We start from the raw sequence: 21,141 nt of genomic DNA, 5'->3' as shown, positions 1-21,141 counted from the left end.
TATTATTATTATTATTATTATTATTATTATTATTATTATTATTATTAAAAGATAAGATGCCTGGGAGCAGGACCCAGTGAGGGAGGCTGGGCATGAGACAATAGGAAGTGGGGACGATAGGAGGGGACTCCGCAGCTGGAAAGCCCTATCTAAGGGGACAGTCACTGCTCAGGTCTTGCCAACTGCTGCCATGTGACAGTTAAGCACCCTGTGTTGCCAGATCTTTGGTTTTCCAGAGAGGCTATAATCTGAGGTTTTGGTCATTTTGGGTTTTCTCAGTTTAAAATAGAGTCACAAATTCAATTTTTTGAGAAAATTGCATCACGAATGAACATGTATGGTGAAACAAAACTTCAACGTGGAGGGCCTGAGGGCTTGTGACATCTGGACTAATAAAAGTGATGATGTGGAAACACTGATTTGGTGGAGTGTGCAAGGTCGGCTTGCAAGGCTATTCCCGGCTCTGCTGCCTCTTCAAAACTTATCTTGACTGGTCAGGTTTGGTTTCATTTCTTTACTCAACGATGCTCTCATATTATCAACAAGGCTGTTAAGTCCTTACAGGTGGGCATCTTATATTCTTTGAACACACCACAGGATAGAGCACACTGCCTGGCTGTCAGAGGGTAGGGCAGACAACCCGGTGAGAAATTAGCTCCCTTCTTCTCCCTCCTCTAAGTCTGGTCCTCAAAGAATTAGGGGTATTGTCTCCTCCCTTCAGCCCCTCAGGGTTGCTCTACCCTAGGGATTTGGGTTTCCCTTGCCCAACGTCTAGTGGATGGCCTCCTAAAGAAGGTGAGACCTAGGGGCACCTGGGTGGCTCAGTTGGTTAAGTGACTGCCTTCGGCTCAGGTCATGATCCTGGAGTCCCTGGATCAAGTCCCGCATCGGGCTCCCTGCTCGGCAGGGAGTCTGCTTCTCCCTCTGACCCTCCCCACTCTCATGTGCTCTCTCTCTCATTCTCTCTCTGTCAAATAAATAAGTAAAATCCTAAAAAAAAAAAAGAAGGTGAGACCTATGCCCAATTCCCCTAAAATGCCCTTGGAGGTAAAGAACCTTCTATAGGAATGCCTGAAGATGGCCAAGTGCTGACCACTAAAGGCCACAACTGGGCAGGAAGCTGGAGGTCTTGTGGTGGAGACCATGGCTGGCCTGTGTGTGATGAGGGCCTCTCCATGGGCCCTGGAAGCAGCAGATGTCCAGTACCAGACATAGAGGTAAGTGGTAACCAAAAAACAGAGGAGGACCCTAACCTACTTTCCTGGTACCATATAAGGTCTAGAGCTCTTCTACCATCACCTGGGAGAAGAAGGGAAACTCCAACAGTGGCTAATGTCAGTCATCTGGTCAACCAGACACAAGCAGATTTAGAAAACAATTGGCACTATTGTGCCAATCCCGTGGACACCTGTGAAATGTTTGTAGATGGCAGGAGCTCTACCAGCAATGGAAGTTGAGGGAGGTGGGAGAGGGGAGTTGGTAGAAATGGGAGAAGTGACCAAGGCTTGGATCACCAGAAACATGTCACCACCTCTGCTTATCCCAGAGGGGCACTCATCCTTTGTGATCATTTTCCTAGAGTCAACAAGGAAAAATCATAGCTTTTCCACTTTATATACACTTAAAATAATGATTTTTTTAATGAAGGGTAAGAGACCTACCAAAAATTCCAAAATCATCAATGCAAATCTCAATGAATTATCTCTAAATGAACAGACCATGTCAAAAACTGGTCAAAAAACAGAACATTGCCTACCTTCCCAAAGCCTGCCCTGTGGCTCCTTCTGGTCACCACCTTCACCTTCCTCCTGTGATGGCAGTCACTCTTGTGACTGCCAGCCCTTAGATTTTTTCAGCCTGCTTTCGAATTTTACGTAAAAGAAATCCTGCAGTGTGGACTCTGTGTCTGGTTTCTTTTGCTCACATCGAGTTTGGGAGTTGCATCTATGTTGCTGCATGAAGCTTTACTTTGTTCATTTCCATTATTGCATAGTATGGAAATACCCCAATTTATAAAATCCCCTTGATGGACATTTGGGTTGTTTCAAGTCAGAGACTATAACAAAGAGTGCTGCTGTGAATGTTCTTGCTCGTGTCTGTTGGTGGCTTAGGGTTGGTTTTTAAACCTTCAAGAAGGCAAAGAGCAATCTTAAGAGAGTAGTGGAATGATGGGGAGTCCTGGGTTCATCTCACCATAATTACTCATGATTATAACATTTTACTGAACTAAAATGATCTGAAAATACCCTGTGACAGTTCCCAGCATTTTCCTTGTACTCGGTATAGCTACATGTAGACACTTAAAAACTCAAAAAGAGTCAGAAATGGAAGCAATCCTCTCTATCACCCAGCCCAGAATTTCCCAAACTTCAGTTCTACGAAGGCGGTCTTTGTGATTTTTGCTGTATGCTTGTACCACGTGGACTATCACTTCATATTTTTCTTTCAACTGTCTAACTTTTAACGTTCAAAGATCCACTCTTGGGGCGCCTGGATGACTCAGTCGGTTAAGCATCTGACTTCCACTCAGGTCATGATCTCAGGGTTCTCCGCTCAGTGGGGAGTCTGCTTGTCCCTCTCCCTCTGCCTCTCCCCCTGCTTGTGCACGCTCTCTTTCTCTCAAATAAATTAATTAAAATAAAATAAAGATCCACTCTTGCCTTATCCTAAGAAATAACAGCTATGAACTCATAGCTTTGATGGGTGGCTACATTGCTTTTATTATACATTAAAACAAACATATAACTATTCAGATACGTTTGTCAGTCTGCTACCTGTGTGAGATATTCTCTGTTGCCTCCTTCTGGTCCATTGCTTCCCCTGTTCTGTCTGGAAGCTGACCTCCACACATTGCCTCCATCGGCTCCCTTGCCCTCTGCCTTTGCATGTGTTCAGCTGAGAGGCACTGAACGGGGCCTAGAAATCAGGGCGTGTCTCCCTACCCCAGCTGGTGGTTGGCTCCATTCTCTATCAGAGTCTACAGGTCTGGCCGGGCAGCCGTCTCTACAGTGAATAGTGTTATCTCCTTGCCTCTCCAGATGTTGCAGTTCCCTGGCATTTTACCATTTCTTGGCTCCCTTTTGTGCCCATCCCTTTATAAACAATCCCTTACTCAGCCTTCTTCAACTTCCCCTTTCATGAGGCCATCTGTTTCCTGCTAGGAGGGACATGGTATCAAGTACCATCAATGGTGGGCATGCATTCCTTGTTCTGTACAGGCGCTAGCTGAGACCCAGGAGGGAGCTCATGAATCCAAGCTCCCCCCCGCCGCTGGCGCCATGAGTGCCGGAGCTGGGAATGATCTCCTTGGTTCAATGGGTTTTTCACAGTGGATGCTGCTCCTCAGGGGAGAAACTGGTCAGTTCTGCTCACAGTGTTCAGGTGTTCAATATTGCAAGTCCTCTTTCTAATCCTCTCTCTCTTACCCTCTCTTCCCCGTCCTAATTTTCTTTTTTTTTTTTTTTTAAGATTTTATTCATTTATTTGACAGAGAGAGAGAGAGAGAACAAGTAGGCAGAGAGGCAGGCAGAGGGAGAGGGAGAAGCAGGCTTCCCGCTGAGCAGGGAGCCCGATGCGGGGCTCGATCCCAGGACCCCAGGATCATGACCTGAGCCGAAGGCAGCGGCTTAACTGACTGAGCCACCCAGGCGCTCCCTAATTTTCTTTTTTTTAACTGTGCCCCAGACCAAACTGGATCTCAGCTCCCTTATTTTTTCCCTCCCCTAACCTAATACTGACATACGGCATGCATCAGCCCTCCCAGCGCCCATACCTTTGTTCAGACATACCTGCATTTCGCTTCTCTCCTTTGATCATGAATCCTTCCCAGAAAAGGCCCAAAGGCCTGACCCAAACATCTCTTCCTCTATGAGCCTGCTGTGTAAACTTTTCCCTCTGTCCAGAAATAATCATTGCCTCCCCTATTCTCCCATAGCTCTACCTTAGCACTGGCCCAAGTGGTAACGAGTTGTGTGTGTGTTTTTCCTTGACGACACCGCAGTCCCTTCTCTGAACGATCATGCTGAACCCCTTGGAATGACCAGAACCCAGCCCCGAACCTGGCCCAAACCCTTCGCAGTGCTATGTTGAATTAAATTGCATTCATTAAGCCATTAAGAACATTAAAGCATGAAAGATGTTCTAAGAGGTCACAGATGAATTCCTACCCTACTAATTTGTAGTGATTACTTATTTTAAAATGGTACGTTGAGGGTGTGGTCTGAGTTGAGGGTGGAATCAGGGGTGCCTCCCCCAGTTTCTTATTCTTCCCCTGCTGGAAAAGGGTGAGGAAATGGTCATCTAGTTTCATTATGGGTTATGGGTCCTCCAGCTGAGGTCCTCAGATGAGCAGCATCGGACCACACACTGTGGAGTGAGTGTGCAGGCACCGTGTGCATGAGAGGGAACAGAGGGGGGCGGGGCTCAGAGTGCTCTTTGAATGCCGGAAGGCGCCCAGCTCCAAAGAGCACTTGGACTTTGGACATAAAGGAGGGCTTCTTGATCACCAGTGTCTGAGGTCAAGTTAAAGCTCCTGTGAATTATAAATTGTCCCTTCTCTTGGGTTTTTCCTCTGTGCATGGATCTCCCATGGGGGAAGGGATGTGCATGGATCTTCCTTGAGGAAAGGTAGCTTTGGCCTCAGGAGGCAGCTTATCTGGGATCTAGGCATTTGAATGCAGAGTTATGACCCTGTCCTTTTTCTTGCAGACATAGTTCTTGTGAGCATCTGTCCGGGGCCTGAGCTTGGGAGGCAAGTCTGTTGTAGAGAGCATCCAGCAACTATACCAACAAGGGCCTCCATGTTTACCACTGATGATGGGCTCACCCACAGGTAAGTCAATTCCCAGCTCTGAGCACTTCAGGGACCTTGAACTGTGAGCTAGGGTGGTTGCATGCTGTCAGGACAGGGTTCTCCAAAGGGGCCAAGATCTTACATGGTGATCTTACCTCTTGGGAAAGCTGGAGGTTGGCTCTCCAGGGCAGGCTCCCCCCAGGGGAGCAAAGAATTAGGATGGAGCACTGGGTTTGGGATTAATGGGTGGCCTGGGGCTTACTGCTCACTATTCTCTTCTCTTTATTCTGTCTCACCCAGAGCTGAGGGAAGAGGCCTTGACAATGGATAGAATTTAGGGGATCCTGACCATGGCTTCCAACCCAGCTAGTGGCAGTGTACCCAGAGGAGCTCCCTAGCTCTTGTTCTCTCTCAGGTCCTCTGGATACCCTCCCCACTGCACCTTACCCTGGGATACTGCCCCACACCTGGGCCGTCACAGCCCCCTCCCCACCATGCACGCTGAGGAAAGGACCCCAAACTGGACATCGGGCGCCCTGGGTGTGAGTCTCACTTCTGCCAACAACAACTACTGTGTATTCTTGGGCAAGTCCCTTAACCTCTCTGGGTCTTGATTCCCTCAGCTGTAAGAGGGAGATAATAATCCTGTAAGGCCCTCAGTGTTACTTTGAGGATCAAGATAATGAGTGTGAAAATCTTTCATTTACTCCAAATGTGATTAGCATTTATTATTATTTGTCCTGGAAACTCTTCCTTCCTCGGGGCCCTGCTAAGTGAACCAAAGTGTGAATGGTTAATAATGAACTTTTAGTTTCTCCTTCCAGACAATTATTTGCACTTATAACCAAGATGTTCCATGCCTGCATTCAGAGGAAAGAGTAGGGAATAAATTCGAGGTTCACAGGCATGCTGGCAAAGAGCATCCTCCCAGCAGGAGGTCCTGCTTCCTTCACTGGATACTCTGCTGGCATCATCATCTCTCCTCATGAAAGGATGGACATTGGTATCTACGTCAGGGAAGTCTTTATGCAGAAGGCTGAGGGGAGAAGAATGTCCAAGGACAAACATTTGCTGGTGAACCCAACTTCACAAAGGTCCTTCATTGGTCACACTTGCTTGGTACCCAGCTGATGCGTCCATGAGACTGTTCTCAGCCGAACACACCACAGCATTGGGAAAGGGAAAGAATTCTTTCCCTGAATTCCTGTGTTACGCTGGTGAAGGGAGAGAAGACTGCCAAAAATTTCCTAACGTTTGAAGGCCCCTGTCCTGGTGCAGGTATTTGTCTGCATTTGGATAGGTCGGTGGCTGCTTTCTCTCTTGCTCAACACTTCCTCCTGCATTCCGTCCACATTCTTGTCTCCCATCCAAAGGCCTCCACTCCTTCTCCAGCAATTTCTGTTCTCTAGGCCCCCATCTCCTCCTCCTCCCATGAATACGGACCCAGCTACATCTGAGACTTTCCCCGTTGACTTTGGCAAAGCCCCCCATTGCCTCTCCCAGAGTCTGGCTCATAAATTCATTCTTCCATCAGTCTAACTCAATTCTAGATGTCACCCTCCTGTTTCCCAACTCTCCTCAGGTTCCTCACTATCTACCAAATTAACTGCCATCCTCTAAGACTGGCCTTGGAGGCTGTCCTCCCCCTAGTCCCCAGGGAAGCTGCTGGTACAGACCTGGGCTGGCCACACCGTTTCCCCGGGTTGGCACAGCCTGTTCAGGGTATAGAGCCCCAGAAAGAGGCGTTTGACCCCAGATATTGGCCCATTGTCCCTGCTGGCCTCCGTGCTCTCTCAGGCACCTGCTAGGCCCAGCCAGCCTTTTGGACCTCATTTACTTTTCCCTTACTCCTGCCTGCCCTGCTCCCTGGCCCAGTGCCCTCCTCACACCTCTCTTAAAAACCTCTCCATAGCCTGTCTCTGTACATTTGTTATACCATTCCTTCCACCCAAAGTTCTTTAATTTACCCCTCACAGTGCCCCCTGCCCCAGCCCCCCAGCCCATCTGAGTGGCACTTCCTCAACCAAGGGAGCATGGATGGAGCACGCTCATATGGTAGGGGATCTGGGCCAGCTGTTTACCACGGGACCCAAGCTGCTGGCCGTGTCTTTAGATTTTTCCTCTTGGGCTGCTCAGACTCCCCAGAGAGAAATCTTCCAGGCTCTTGCCTGGAGAGTGGGGTCAGGCTGCATGTGTGTTTAAGCCCCAAGTGGCAAGAAGGGCCGGGAGTCCTTAAGTTTAAAAATCAATGACATCAGTCCTTGATCCTTCTGTTTTCCATGCTGTACCCCGCACTTAGAGGCCCCCATCCCGAGACCCACTCTTACCCTCTCAGGGGAGGAAAACCGCAGACTTCTGCTGGGGCAAGACAGGAGCAGGCACCCAGCCGGAAGGAGTCGGAGCCTGCCTCAAGGGACATAGAGACTGCTTCCCAAGGGCAAACACTGCTTGCAGTGTGTTCAAAGTAATTTACATATATAAGCATATATTTACATATTCACATATTTAAGTTTACCCCTCAAACCACACTTCTCCCAGCTCTCTGCACTTAACCCCACGCGTCTGAGTCAGACTGTCTGACGCCCTGACCTCTGGTCCTAAGCTCCTGGGGCTCCCACTTTCTCCTTTTGAGGAGCCTGTGGTATGAAATGTTCATCCTAGCTTTCTCCAAGTCAGGCTTGGAATCGGGCTCAAAAGTCTGCCTGGTCCGTTATTCCTCATCTGTTTGCTTTCCTACTTCCAAAATGTTAGTGCCGCTGTCTCCTCATAAAATCCTTTCCTGAGAAACATCACTGCATGTACATTCATGGGCTAACTGATGTTGATGCATCTGGAGAGAGCTGTCCACCCACCTGACCTGTCACAGCCAACTCGTCACCCTGACTTCGAGACCCTCCCAGACTTTTCCCTATGGGCCTCTTCATTTGGCTGGTCCTGATCTATAACCCTTACAATAAAACCAAAGTTGTAAGTCTAGCACCTTTCTGAGTTCTGTGCATTATGCCAGTAAACATGCTCACGGGGGGAGTGGGAACCCCCAAATCTATAGCCGGTTGGTCAAAGCATGGGTGGCCTGGGGACCCCTGAACTTGTGTCTGGCATGTGAAGCCAGGGCAGTGTCGCTGGAGACTGTCCTTCACCCGTGTAGCATGCACTAACTCAGGGCAGTTAGCTTCAGAACTGCATTGCAGTCCTGCCCACACAGCCGGGTGCTGGGGACGAAGAGGTCACAGAGGGCCAAGTGACGCTTTCCAGACTTCACCTGCCCTTGCATTCAGGGCCTTCTCCTCCACAGCCAACCTCAGACGTAATGGACTATGCGAGTTTCCCCAGGCCTGATAGGTACAAATGAGGTTGTGTTCATGACCTTACTTCTCAGCTTCTTCCCTACATCCAGCCCTGCAAAGGGCCCGTGCCCATGGGAATTTCTGGGGGTGCCTGGGTGGCTCAGGTTTGCTCATGAACAAGTCTGGTCTGCTCTTTCTGAGGTCTGCTGGACACTGCTGCTTCCCCGGGGTGACACCATTTTGGATATATTCTGCTTGCCTGTTTGGATGAGTTGTATCATCCAGGCTGTTTTGTCCTGGCTTCGGGTCAGGTTCAGCGCATGGTAGGCACTGGAGGCAGGGGTTGGAGGAGCGTGAGGTCAGGGTATTTATTCCCTGCTCCCTCCCTGCAGGGAGTTGGCTGATTCTCCTAAGAAAGTCTACAGCTGGCGCAGTTGGGGCGCCTGGGTGGCTCAGTGGGTTAAGCTGCTGCTTTTGCTGCCTTTGGCTCAGGTCATGATCTCAGGGTCCTGCGATCAAGCCCCATGTGGGGCTCCCTGCTCAGTGGTGAGTCTGCTTCTCCCTCTGTCCCTCCCCTTGCTTGTGTGCACACGCTCTCTGTCTCTCAAATAAATTCTTAAAAAAAAAAAAAGAAAGGCTACAGCTCTTATCGGGTGGCCCATATGCTAACCACTCCCTCACGAGTCCCCTGGTGGGCTGGAGGTAAAAGCTTCACCACCCCTTGTGGGTTTCCCTCTACACTGCCCACAGCGTTGTAAATGGTCCTTCTCAACTCTCATCAGATGGCCCTGTTGAGAGGCCATTTGCTTCCTGTTGAGACCCTGACCACACAGACATCACTGCTGTTTCCGCTGGATACACATCCTCAGAACCACCCCCCTCCCCAGGGACATCACCAATGATCCTACGGCATCCTATTAAAAAGCAGAGCTGTCCTCATGCCAACGGTGCACAGCTGCCTCTGGCAGTGCGGGAGGGACCCCCTCTCCCTGTTCTGTGTCCCTCTGCAACAGGGCCTCAGAGAGGTACTACTCGGGCCCCAATGGTTTCTAGCATTTTGAGGGAAACAGCTCCTTCTGTTTGACGTGCATGAGGCTGAGGGAGGAGTCCCAAGACGGGGAGGTGCTGAGCTGGAAGGAGCTAGGGCACCATGCTCTCACAGACAAGTGCCGCATTCGGGCTGGGGGCTGGAGCCAGGGGCTGGCCAAGCCACTAAATGGCTGTGTGACCTTGGACAAGTCACTCTCACTTTCAGGTAGGTTTCCTCTCCCATAACACAGGGGTTGGACTCGGTGATTCTCAAACTGCTCTGGGTCCCCAGCTTCCCTTTGGCCAGAATAGCTCTTGTTTGATCTATTCTTAGAATCTGGGCTTTTGTGAAGATTTCCTTTAAAGTATGATTCCATTGCTTTAAAACTGTTGGAAAACATCTGGACTAGAAGGTTCTAAGATCCCTTCCAGTCTCAACATTTTTGAACATAAAATCACCCTTGTCTTCCTCAGCATTATGCCAGGGAGGGTCTGGTTCCAAGATTTAATGGGAAACTAATGATTAAAGGCCCATCTCCTGCCAGGCTCTCTGCCATGGCAAATCTACCATGACTGGGTAAATGGTTTTGCTCCCTCCCCATCCATCCTCAGCACCTTCTCACTTACTTCTCATTTACTTCTGCCACTATTCCCAGGTGAGGAAAAAGAAAGGGAAATTTTAAATCAGTTGCATAAAATGCAAACCAGCCCGGTGAACAAAAATGTGAAAAAAGATGGGAGCTTTAACAGGTTGACCTCGGGAGCCTTGCAAAGCCTTCGTCCATGGCGATGGAAGCTGGCAGCCCCTCAGTAATCTGTCCCAGACATTTGGTGCTAGAGAGGATTATAGAGCAGTGATTCATAGTTTGGGCTCTGGGGTCAAAAGGATATGGGTCAAATTCTGGTGCCACCATTAACTCATTGATTGATATTGACCTAGTTACTTAACCATGCTGAACCTTTTCTCATAATCTGTAAAATCAGAGTAATAATAATAATATCTACCTTATAGAGTTGTCATGAAGATTAAGTGTGAGATAATACATGTGTGATGTTTAGCACAGTGCCTGGTACATAGAAAGTATCCAAGAAATCAGCTATTTATGGTTATTGTCATTACACTATTTCTCTTGGCTTCCAGGAAGCGCAGAGGTCAGATCTCAATCAAGTGTTTAGCTGAGAACCCTCCTAAGCATCATTCTCTCCCCCTCCGCTCCATGTCATAGCTTCTTAACATGGTTATCACTTATCGAATTCTTAGTATATGGCAGAACTTAGAGACACTACCCAACACCTAGCACAGTGCTGGGAATACTATCGATAACTCGATATATGATGGTAGAATAATCAAATGATCTTACTCAATACTCCCAGCAACTCTGAGAAGTAGGTATCATTGTCTCAATTAGAGGAGACATGTTTTTGTCATAATTGTGCAGCATGTGCAGCTGCTTCCTGATTGTGGGGCATCTGCTCTTGCAAGAGGGTCCCCCTCTGGATGCTGGGATGGTGGAAAACTCCCCTTGACCTCTAGCAGCAGAAGCATGGACATATGAACTAAAGACAGCCAATCAGATCCTCCCCTGAGACTTTTAAATCCAGACTGAACAATGTAATCAGAATCCCTTCTGGTGGGGCTGACCGCTAGGGCACCCAGTGGCCTGTGGCTTCCGTGGCCCCAGGGCCAGCAGTGACAATGGTGCGGCAGAGGGCCCAGGGCCCAGCTACCTGCAATTCATTTTGAAAGGGGGGAGAAGTATTGTAAATGACATTATATGATGTTAGTTTCGCAAGAAAGTTTCTACATCTTGCCGGCCTTTCCAGTGTTCCCTTTCCTTCTGTAGATTGTGTTTCCTTATCATTCAATCCACTTCCCTCACTCCCAAGGGACTCCTCTCTCAGGACGCTTGCCCTCCATCTCTTCGGCAGGTGTCCAGATGGCTCTGATTGCCTCTAAGAAGATGAAGCAACACCTCTCCAGCTTTTCTACTCCCCCCCCCCCCCACTCCATCCTCCTTCTGCCCACTTTATGATCAAACTACGCCAACTCAGGGCAGTTGGTGCTCTTCTCCTTTAGCAGATGAAAACCCCAGGAGGAGTCTTTCTGTCACACACAGACGTGCTGGGGTTGAGAACTGCCTCATACATTTTTCTTAAGGAAAAAAGGCCTTTGAGCAAACCGACATCGGTTGGCTTTTGTTGATTTCTTTTTCATTCCCTTCTTGAACTCCTCCTTTGCACCAGGCATGTGGTAGACTCCATGGGGGATCCTGAGGAAAAAACACATGTACGTAAATAAGAAAAAGAATATTGGGCTTGGAATTAGGAGACCTGGGACGGAACCCTGGTGTGGTCGCTCACTATCTGCCAGAACTTGGATAGGTTCCCTTACCTCTCTGAGCTTCGGTCTCCTTCTCTATGAAATGTGCCCATCCACACACATATTCTATGGGTTGCTGGGAAGCTTAAAGAAGAGGGCATTTAAGCACTCATCAAAATCGCCGGTTCAAGGGAGACATCCCATAGAAATGTGTTTCTGTCCATTGAAAGCACCCCCCTGATGACAGAGCCCTAAAGGAAGATGCTCCATGTCTCCAATCACCCTAAGTTGGGAGGAGGGGGCAGGAGCTTTTGGGAGTCAGGGCACCTGGCAACGTGAGAAAAACCACTTGCAATTGTGTTAAATGTTGGTTTGCATGAGTCAAATATCTTTTTATGTTCTTGGCAAGAAAGCTGATAAAACAGAGCAGGGAGGGACCCTGAACAGCCAGCCTCATCAGCAGATGAGGGAGGGTGAGTGGAGGGAGGAGGGCGCCAGGAGAGAAGGGGCTAGAAAGAAGAGCTGAAAACAGCCATGACCCATAACTGAAGGTTGTCTAAATAGTCCTCGAGTCCAGTTTCCCCGTGGCCTTAAGGTGTGTGTGTGGAGGGGTGCAAACACACTGGAAAGATGGTGTGGACCCCATGGGTGCTGGTGTCAGGACCTAAGTCCCAGTCTTGTGTCAAACACTGATGAGGTGAATGAACTGGGAGGGCCACCTAAGCTCTCTGAGCCTTCGCTTCCTGTGTGGTGATGAAGGGGAGAACACTAGTACTTGCCTCACGGTGGTAAAAACAGTTAACAGGCGGTTCCTTTTTTTTAACAGTTTATTGAGATATAGTTCACATACTATAAAATTCACATCTACCTGGCTCCATACTTTCCTTGGACCAGCACTACGAGGGTGTGTTCTTTTCATGTCAAATAGCAGGAGCTGAGGAAGCTGAGCAGAGACACATGATGCCCCTTGGGGCCTCTTGGGTCATTCCTGCCCACACTCCACTGACCACAAAGCCAGTCACATGGTTATGTTGACCTCAGTGGCAAGAGGTAGGATGCTCGTGCTAATGGGAAGGGCTGCAAAGTCACATGGCAAAGGGTGTGACTGTAAAATTCTACTGCCGGAAGGATCTGAAGCCTGGTGAACAATGGCACGTCCTATGACTGAGGACAAGAAATGCCTAGACATGCAGGATGGGTGGGTTTTGGTCCCCCAGGGCTTCCCAGGAGCCCATGCTTTTCTTTCTTTCTTTCTTTCTTTCTTTTTTTTAAAGATTTTATTTATTTGACAGAGAGAGACACAGGGAGAGAGGGAACACAAGCAAGGGGAGTGGGAGAGGGAGAGGGAGAAGAAGGCTTCCCACCGAGCAGGGAGCCCAATGCAGGGCTCGATCCCAGGACCCTGGGATCACAACCTGAGCCGAAGGCAGACGCTTAATGACTGAGCCACCCAGGCGCCCTGATGCTGCTTTTCTTACAACGACCAACTTCTGCTCTAGCTTCCTGCTCCTGAGGGCCCCACTTTCAGGTGGGGGACTGTGCTAGCTCAGCCTCTCACATAAGCTTTCTAGACCACAGTTCCTAGTTCCTGGCTCACCAGCTACCCTGTAGCCACTTCCTTTGAGGTTCTGCCAAGAGAATCAGGCCTTCCAAGAGGCTCAGGTCTCCTTCATGTGCAACAGGCTGCGGTCAGACCCCTTTGCTCCCGTTCCCAGGGGTCCAGCTGACTTCAGACCCCTTTCTCCTGTTCAGTCTCCCAAAGACAACTTTCTCATGCTGCTTTCCTGCACAATAGGGCCTGATGATACATCTGGCAGAGAGCAAAGACCCACATAGCCAGGCCCTCAATTCACAGAAAAGTCTGTTTATCTTTCCTGGGGTAAGACAGAGGCTCCAACAGTGAAAATTCAGAACTCAGATTAGCTTTTCAAAGGGTGACCTTTCCATAGTTGACATTCTCAATAAATGTCCCTGCAAAATTGCAATTGATTGAGCTTAAAGCAAAATCCTGAAAGGTTTGGTCAACATTTTGGTGTAAAGAACCTTCTGGGCACTCCAATATTGCCAGTCTGCTTAGTCTGCTTCCATTAGTAATGTGAATAAGCATTTTCTTGGGTACAGCCCAGAGTTAGCACCAATTATGAAAACTATGCAGAAGCTGGTTGGATGAGGAGCTGGTTAAAACGGCTTTCTTCACTAAGAGCTGTTGTCTCTCTGTCACCACCTTTTCTCCCCATGGAGATTGTTTCATTGTGGTCTTTGCAGGCTGATTTCTAAACATCCCTCCTTTCAAGAAGGTGACAGAAAACAAGCCACAAGTGCCTTATGAAGTTAAACATTCACTTATCTTATAACCCAGGAATTCTACTCCTGGGCATTCTTACTCCAGCAAATGAAACTTCTACCCACCCCCCCACAAAGATTTGTACATCAGTGTTCATAGCAGCTTTATTCTTTAAAAAAACAAAGATTGATTGATTGATTGATTGATTGATTGATTTGAGGTGGGGAGGGGCAGAGGGAGTGGGAGAGAGAATCTCAAGCAGACTGCCCGACGCCAGGCTCAATCCCATGACTCTGAGATCATGACCTGAGCTGAAACCAAGTGTCAGAGGCTTAATCGACTGAGCCACCCAGGTGCCCCAGCAGCTTTATTCTTAATAGACAAAAACGGGGAGAACTCAAATGTCTATCAACAGCTGAGTGGATAAACAGACTGTGGAATATACATACAATGGAAAACTCTTCTGCAATAAAAAGGAAGGACAACCAAAATATGTGACAACACAGATGAATCTCACAGATATTATGCCGTGTGAAGGAAACCAGACACGGAAGACTATACTGCATAATTCCAGTATTATAACACTGTTTTAGTCAGTCCAGGCTGCTCTAGCAGAATACTATAGACTGGGTGACTTACAACAACAGAAATTTATTTCTCACAGTACTGGAGGCTGGGAAGCCCAAGATTTAAGCGCCAGCAGATTCCATGTCTGGTGAGAGCCTGTATCCTGATTCAGAGACGGCCATCTTCTTGCACCTTCATAGCCCAGGCTCTCGGAAAGGCACATACACACAGGACACAGGGGTGTGCATCTCTCTAGGATTCATTTTATAAGAGCACTAATCCCACTCATGAGGGTTTCACTTCCTGAAGTCCCCACCTCCTAATACTCTGACATCAGGGGTTAAAGTTTTAACATGAATTTTGAAGGACACAAACACTGAGTCCTCCCAGACACTCTGGAAAAGAGCAAACCAACCAATGATGATAGAAGTCAGAACAGGTGGAATGGATTGGAACGGGGCAATAAGGAACTTTCTAGGTGATAGAATGTTTTATATCTTCATTGATGTGGTAGTTCTATTGTGTATATATCTAGTTGTTAAAACTCATCAAACTCCATTGTTAGATTTAAGCATTTCATTGTATATAAATTATACCTCAATAAAAAATACTTTTTAAAAAACCAGGCTATTTCCTCAAGTCTTCTAAGAGAAAACTTAGGAGATCCATGTTCTAGACATTAATGGGGACATTGGTGACCTTAGAGCTGAAAAGGTGGTTGGCAACATGGGGTCAACAGCCAACTGGCCACATTTTCACTCTGTATCATCACTTAATCATTTATGAAAAACAATTTCTGAAAATGGAGTATGAGGCCCGTCCAATTAGGTTCTTAAAATAATTTTGCAAGTGGATCTCAGGTTCTGCTCAGTAAACTCCAAACATCATGAGGGGTGGCTTTTATGTCAAGGTCCCATGATGCTCCGTTGCTGAGGAGCAGGGCTTGTCCAAGCCCTCCGACCTTGGGTCTGAAGAGCCTGTGACGTATGGGTCAGATAGAGCACCTCTCCGGCCCAAGGGGAAACATGATTTTCTGAAGATACCTCAGAGTTGGAGAATTCTGGTCGCGGGGGTGGTAGGAGCTCGGGCTAGGGGTCAGCATGCCTGCAGTGAGACTTTGCCCTTCCAATAACCTGTCCTGGCCAGTAAGTACATCCACGTAGGAACCTGCTGACATTCAACCAGAGGGAACAGTGCTGTGACCTTGGACAAGGCTTTTGTAGCTTCTCCTCTAATCTCTCCAGGGCCTCAGGACTCCTAGAACAGGATGTTCGTTAGGACTCTGCCTTGACCAAAATCCTTTCTAATCCCCACGCTGCTGTCCCTGCCAGGAAAGGCAAATATCTCCCTTGTGCTGAAGGTCTGGCTTTGTTTGATGTGGCCTGGGACTGAACCAGGCCATGCCTTTTCCCCACTTTTTCAACTAGACAAGCTTTTTAAACACAGAGCTATACTGGAAAACACACACACACAATGCAAGGGAAGCTGAGAGCCCCTTCTCCCTCTTTGTCAAATTGTCTTTGGAATGCGCTTCCCTTCCCACTCTTCAGAGGCAGGGAGCCCTCTCCAGCGGGGGGCATCACTAGGTGCTGTCAGTTGCCAGGTGGTCCCAGCCAGTCTCCTGTTCACTCAGCCCCCTGGGACGGTCACGTACAGTGCACTGCAAGGGATTGGCTGAAGGAGGGTCGCCTTCATTCTTTTCTCCTGGCCACTGTCTTCTGAGTCTCATGCAGAATGCTGGGCACAGCCCTTTCCTACCGCAGGCACTCGGAAAAGCACATCCACACACCCATGTGGTACTGAGCAGCCGTTCATAAATTCGTTCTCCACCAAGGATGTACAGAGGCCCTATGTGCCAGACGCAGTGCTGACCCTCAGGATAGGGCAGTGAGCAAGATTACCACCTAGCACACAGAGCTCCCTGCTAACATAGTGCTCACGGGCAGACAGAGGAGTCAGAAGGCAATTCCGATAGAGTGGCCCATCTCACCACAGAGGAAGTGCGGCAAGAGTGTAGAGTGGGGACACTGACTCAGACTCGGAGGATTCAGGAAGTGCTTGCCCAAGGGGCCTGTGTTCTAAGCTGAGACTCTAACAATAAGGTGTTCAAGTAAAGAAGGATGGGAAAGAAGTTATCTTAGAAAAAGGAACAGCGTGTGCCAAGACCCAGAGGCAAGGGAGAAACTGGTTCATTCAGAGTGAAAAGGAATGTCTCCTATTGGATGCTTAGAGCAGAAGGGAGAAGGGGAGAGAAGCCCCTCAGCTGACAGGTTTCCAAAGGCAGCAGAGTGAGTAAGGCAAGATCACGGGCTCTGGGGTAAGGCTGCCTGGAATGAATCTTGGCTCTACCACTCCTAGTTGTGTGACCTTGGAAAAGTCATATGGCCTTCTCTACTGCAGTAGAATCATTGTAGCACTCACCTCTGAAGGAGGAGGGAGACAGATATTGCAGGTAGCCGCGAACTACTTGCTGTGTGATGTGTTCATTCACATCAACCCTGATTGAGCTCCTAAACCCCTCTAGCAAGTCAGGAGCGGTTCCAGAATACGCAGCAGGCTATAATTACAGTGGGTCAACCAGCTGTTACCCTTAAAAGAAAGGCTCAATATCAAATAAAAATGAAATCTGGCATCTTAATCACCAGGATAACCACAGTTCTCTCTCAAATAGCATTTTAAAAATTGCAATGTAGGGGGCGCCTGGCTGGCTCTGTCGGTGGAGCGTGTGACCCGTGAACTCGGGATTGTAAGTTCAAGCCCCATGTTGGATGTAGGGCTTACTTAAAAAAATAAAAATAAATCGTTAAAAAATGAAAAATAAATGAAAATTGCAATGTCATGTCCACACATTTGCTTTGTTGAAGACTTAAAACGTACCCGGTGTACGGGGCAGAATGTCCTCCTTTTTACAGAAAATGAAACAGAGGCTTCTCGCCTGGAAAGTCTGGGGCCTGGAAGAGATCAGCTCTTCTGACTCCTCCATCCTACATGGCCTGGTAAGCCTGACTCCATCCCCCTGCAGCCATACCCCTGTGCCAAGCCCAACAGGACAGCAGTCCCTGCTTCCCGGGCACGCACTCACCACCATGCACACACACGCACTCTGGCCCTCAGGGCTCATCAGCCACCCGGGAGGTTGCCAAGTTGCCGAGACATGGCTGTGTGGGGCTGGATGTGTGACAACTACAACCAACGTCTTCTCTTTAAGGGTGTCCCGGACACAGCAGCTTTCCAGCACTCCCCCCACCTATGTCTGGGACATGTCACTCTCTGATCTCAGCAGTCTCCTCAAAGAACAATAGTGTTGGCACAGTTCCTACCCTGCTGGACTGATACATGGGTGTGGGATTCTTTCCTATGTTAGTTTTATCTCCCACCTTAAGCCCCTTGGGGTGGTGAATTCTGTCTTCTGTTTTTCTGGTATCTACAAGGCTCCCCGCCTAGTGCCAGGCTCATAGTTGTTACTCAATAACTACTTGCTAATCACACATTAGTAATAGGTAAATACACACTTATGGGTATGTGTCCCTATATTGTGGTGTCAAGGGAATGTGGTTAGTCATCAGAAGGTTGCTTGGGAATAGTGAAAAATAGGCAGAAAGAGTTGGCCTTGAGCCATTATTTCATAGTCTTGGTCAAGGATGGGTTAGTAAAAGGAGAATTTATCTAAGGATATAAGGCAACCTCTGGGAACACAGCTGTGAAAGCCAGGGCTCCTGGGACCTGATGGAGGAAGGCAGGGCTTCCCCCACTCCCTTCTTCCAATTCTTCCCTCCTATCTTTCTTCATCTTTGTTTCTCTTAGCTTTTCCTGCTGGCTTTTGATATCTCCTGCTTCGAAATAACCCATTGCTTCGGGTTACCATGTTACCAAAACCAGCTTCAGCTCTCCAGGGTCTTACAAGTCCAGTGGCCCACAAAACTGCAGTGGTTTCTGTGTCTCTTACTGTAAATGCCTGAGAGAGTCGAATTGGCTCAGCTTGGATCTGTTCTTCCCTCTGCTCCAATCAGTTGTGTCACAAGGGGTGGGTTCCCCCCAGAAACATGGCCACTCTGGCTGCCCCTTCTTCTGGAAGGGTGCTGAGCACTTCCCAAGTGAAGGGTCTCAGCTGTGCATTCCAAAGCTGCTGAACACTCCATTCCCAACTACACGGGCTCTTTTCTTTCATGCAGATGTTGACCAAGGACCATTTATTTCAACATGCATTTTTTTGGCTATCCTGTACCTTTTCAGACTACGTTAGGCCCTGGAAAGGGAAAAGAAATTTTGAAATATACGGATTCTGACCTCCATGATCTGTTTCTAGTGGTAGGGGCTTACCCATTGGGCCCAAGGTCTAGGTAGAAGTTAGAATATGGAGTAGGTACAATAATTTTAGGGGCAGAAATATAGGAACACAAGCTTGAAAGATGGGCCAACAAGAGAGGATCAAAATCAGCCACTATCTTCAATGATCAGATTGACAAATGTTAAAAAGAATGACAACACCCAATGTTGGGGCAGGAGATAAAGAATCAGGCACCGTCATCTACTGCTGATGGTAGCAAAGAAATAGACTAAATAGACCCTGCTGTAGGGTTTCTGGCATTCTCTGCTACAATAGTAAATGTGTATCTCTTATAACCACCAATTCTAGGTTCAGGAATTTATCTTATGTAAATAATTAAGAAAGAGTTCAAGAATGTTTGCATGTGAATGTGGTGGTGTTCACAAGAGAAAAGGGAGGGAAAAAACCAAGCTTAAATGGTACACAAGCTTGCTTATGTAAATTATAACATAATAGAATATCATAAAACAATTCAGAGAATGATATAGCTGTGTTTTGGCATGGAAAGGCGGGGTGGGGGGGAGCACATGGTAAAAATAGCCATTCACATAGGAACTGATTATATAAAATTGTTCACATTCATATCTGTGGACACGAGGCACAGTCTGGAAAGAATTACTAATATGCTAAGGGAAAGCGGAGAGTTCAAGTGATTGCTACTTTTGTCTATATTTTCTGCATTGCTTGAATCTACATTATTATCTGTTTTCATAATCAGAAGTTTGATAAAGCTAGGTCTTTTGTCTTTTTTTAAAATAAACTTAATTTTAGAATAGTTTTACAGAAACTTGAAAAGGTAGTACAGTGTTCCCGTACATCTTATGTACATAAGATTCCCAGTTTCCCCCTAGTATTAACATTTGACATTAGCACGGTATACTTGTCACGATTCATGAACCAAGACTGATGCATTATATTAACCAAAATCCATGCTTTATTCAGATTCCTTCAGTTTTTACTGAATGCTCTACCTCCTTGAGGATAAACTGTCTACATTAACTGTAGGGCTCTTCTGCATGGGGGATTTGTCTCTTGTCCTCCATTTATTTATTTATTCAATTGTTTAGTTTTACCATTGATAGTCATTGATAGTCATTGCCTCCTTTGAGTTATAATCCCATGTTACTTTAATTCTTCTATTGCTCAAAATAATTTGTTCTGCTTTGGGCCATTGGGAACTCTTTGAGTTGGCTCCAGAGCCTCTGAGACATATTCCCATCAAGGTGGGTCTGTATTATGCATGTGTGGCTTTCTTTTTAAAGCATTTCTTTACTTTCTGGCATACTCTGGGTACTCCAGCTTCATCTTGCGTCTTCCCCGCTCCAATCCTAGAATCAATCTCTCCTCCAAGGAGCCCTGCTTCCTTTCATTGGAAGATGGTATTAGAAGCCAAGATCTATGCACTAGGTGCATAGGTAAAGGGTGCACATAGTAAAGTGAAGTCGAGTCAGCAGCCATGGTGGCAGACAAGGAAGCCCTGTGGCAGAAGGAGGGTCCCCATGAGAAGGGTGGGCAGGGTTAGGGACTGTCCCTGGGAGAAGGGCCCACTGGGGCTTAGTCAACACAGGAGACTTGCAGAATAAGAACAGTCAGCCTGGCCCTGCCCTGACCCCATCTCAGGGTTCCTTCTGAGTGGTCAGGGGGTTAGGGGAGGAGGGAGGATCCCTCTCCTTCCCTCTAGACTCCAGGGCCACTGTGGGTGATCCTGTTCAGGGCCCGATGGCCCCCAGGTCCTGCCCATTCTGATATCCTAGGTCAGATCTTGTTTGGCAACACCTTTGGGGTAATGTCCAGGCCCGTGTAGGTGGTGGCTACTGGGCACTCTCTGGCTGCCAGGCAGCACTTTCAGACCGGTCCAGACTTGAAGACATTCTGGCCCAAGAGCCTTGAAGAGGCTTCCAGCACAAAACCTGGGAGGCAGCGCTCCTTCTTGCAGCATCCCCTGCAGTGGGGCTGGGGCACAGGACCAGGTGGCTCGCTGACACACACATCCCGGCCAGGTGGGGAGCTGGTCTGGGGGGGCAGTGCAAAGGAGAGGTGCAAGCTGACCCCTGCTGAGCCCTGTCTGCCTGCGGGTTGCTCACAGAGCTGGCTTGGGGACCCAGTGTTGGCTGCACTCAGAAATAGGATTTACTTATATGGGCCATGATTGTACTTTTAAAAAATTATTCTTAGTTTATCTGAATTTAAACCTCTACTAGGTGTACTGTATTTTATCTGACAGCCTGAAGGAGGAACCTGGCCTAAGGACTGTCTCAAGCCACAGCAAGGTCAGGGGAGACTGTGCCCCCCAGAGTATCCTTTCCTAAATCACCTATCATGTCATCTCTTATCTAGATTTTTTTTTTTTGCCTGAAATCTTGAAAATATACAACATAAGCTTCTCCAGCTGATAAAAGACAATCGGAAGTACCAGCATTTGATTTGTCCCAAGGTAGGATTAGGGACACTAACTGTGTCATGTACTCTCGGTCCCAAGCACAGGACTGGGAGCTCACTGCCAGAGTGACTTCCAAAGGGCAACATCCAAGGCGC

At 47.9% G+C, this 21,141-nt stretch overlaps 1 long non-coding RNA gene across 3 annotated transcripts in view; it reads left to right on the top strand.

Moving 5' to 3' along the window:
• The window catches only part of LOC118007902, a 62,833-nt gene that overhangs the window by 8,533 nt on the left and 33,159 nt on the right, over positions 1-21,141 (top strand). Inside the window, exons 2-3 of one of the 3 annotated variants that reach the window (XR_004678519.1) lie at positions 4,708-4,831; positions 5,093-8,219. This is a non-coding gene — a long non-coding RNA (uncharacterized LOC118007902). Of the gene's footprint in view, positions 1-4,707; positions 4,832-5,092; positions 8,220-21,141 lie in introns of those variants that run through there. The other 2 variants (XR_004678521.1, XR_004678520.1) reach the window with 2 other exon arrangements.

This window comes from Mirounga leonina, unplaced genomic scaffold, assembly GCF_011800145.1.
Source record: "Mirounga leonina isolate KUSES-001 unplaced genomic scaffold, KU_Mleo_1.0 Mir_125, whole genome shotgun sequence".
Lineage (NCBI taxonomy): Eukaryota > Metazoa > Chordata > Mammalia > Carnivora > Phocidae > Mirounga > Mirounga leonina.
Note: the sequence above shows the minus strand (reverse complement) of the source record. Positions and strands in the feature narration are given on the sequence as shown.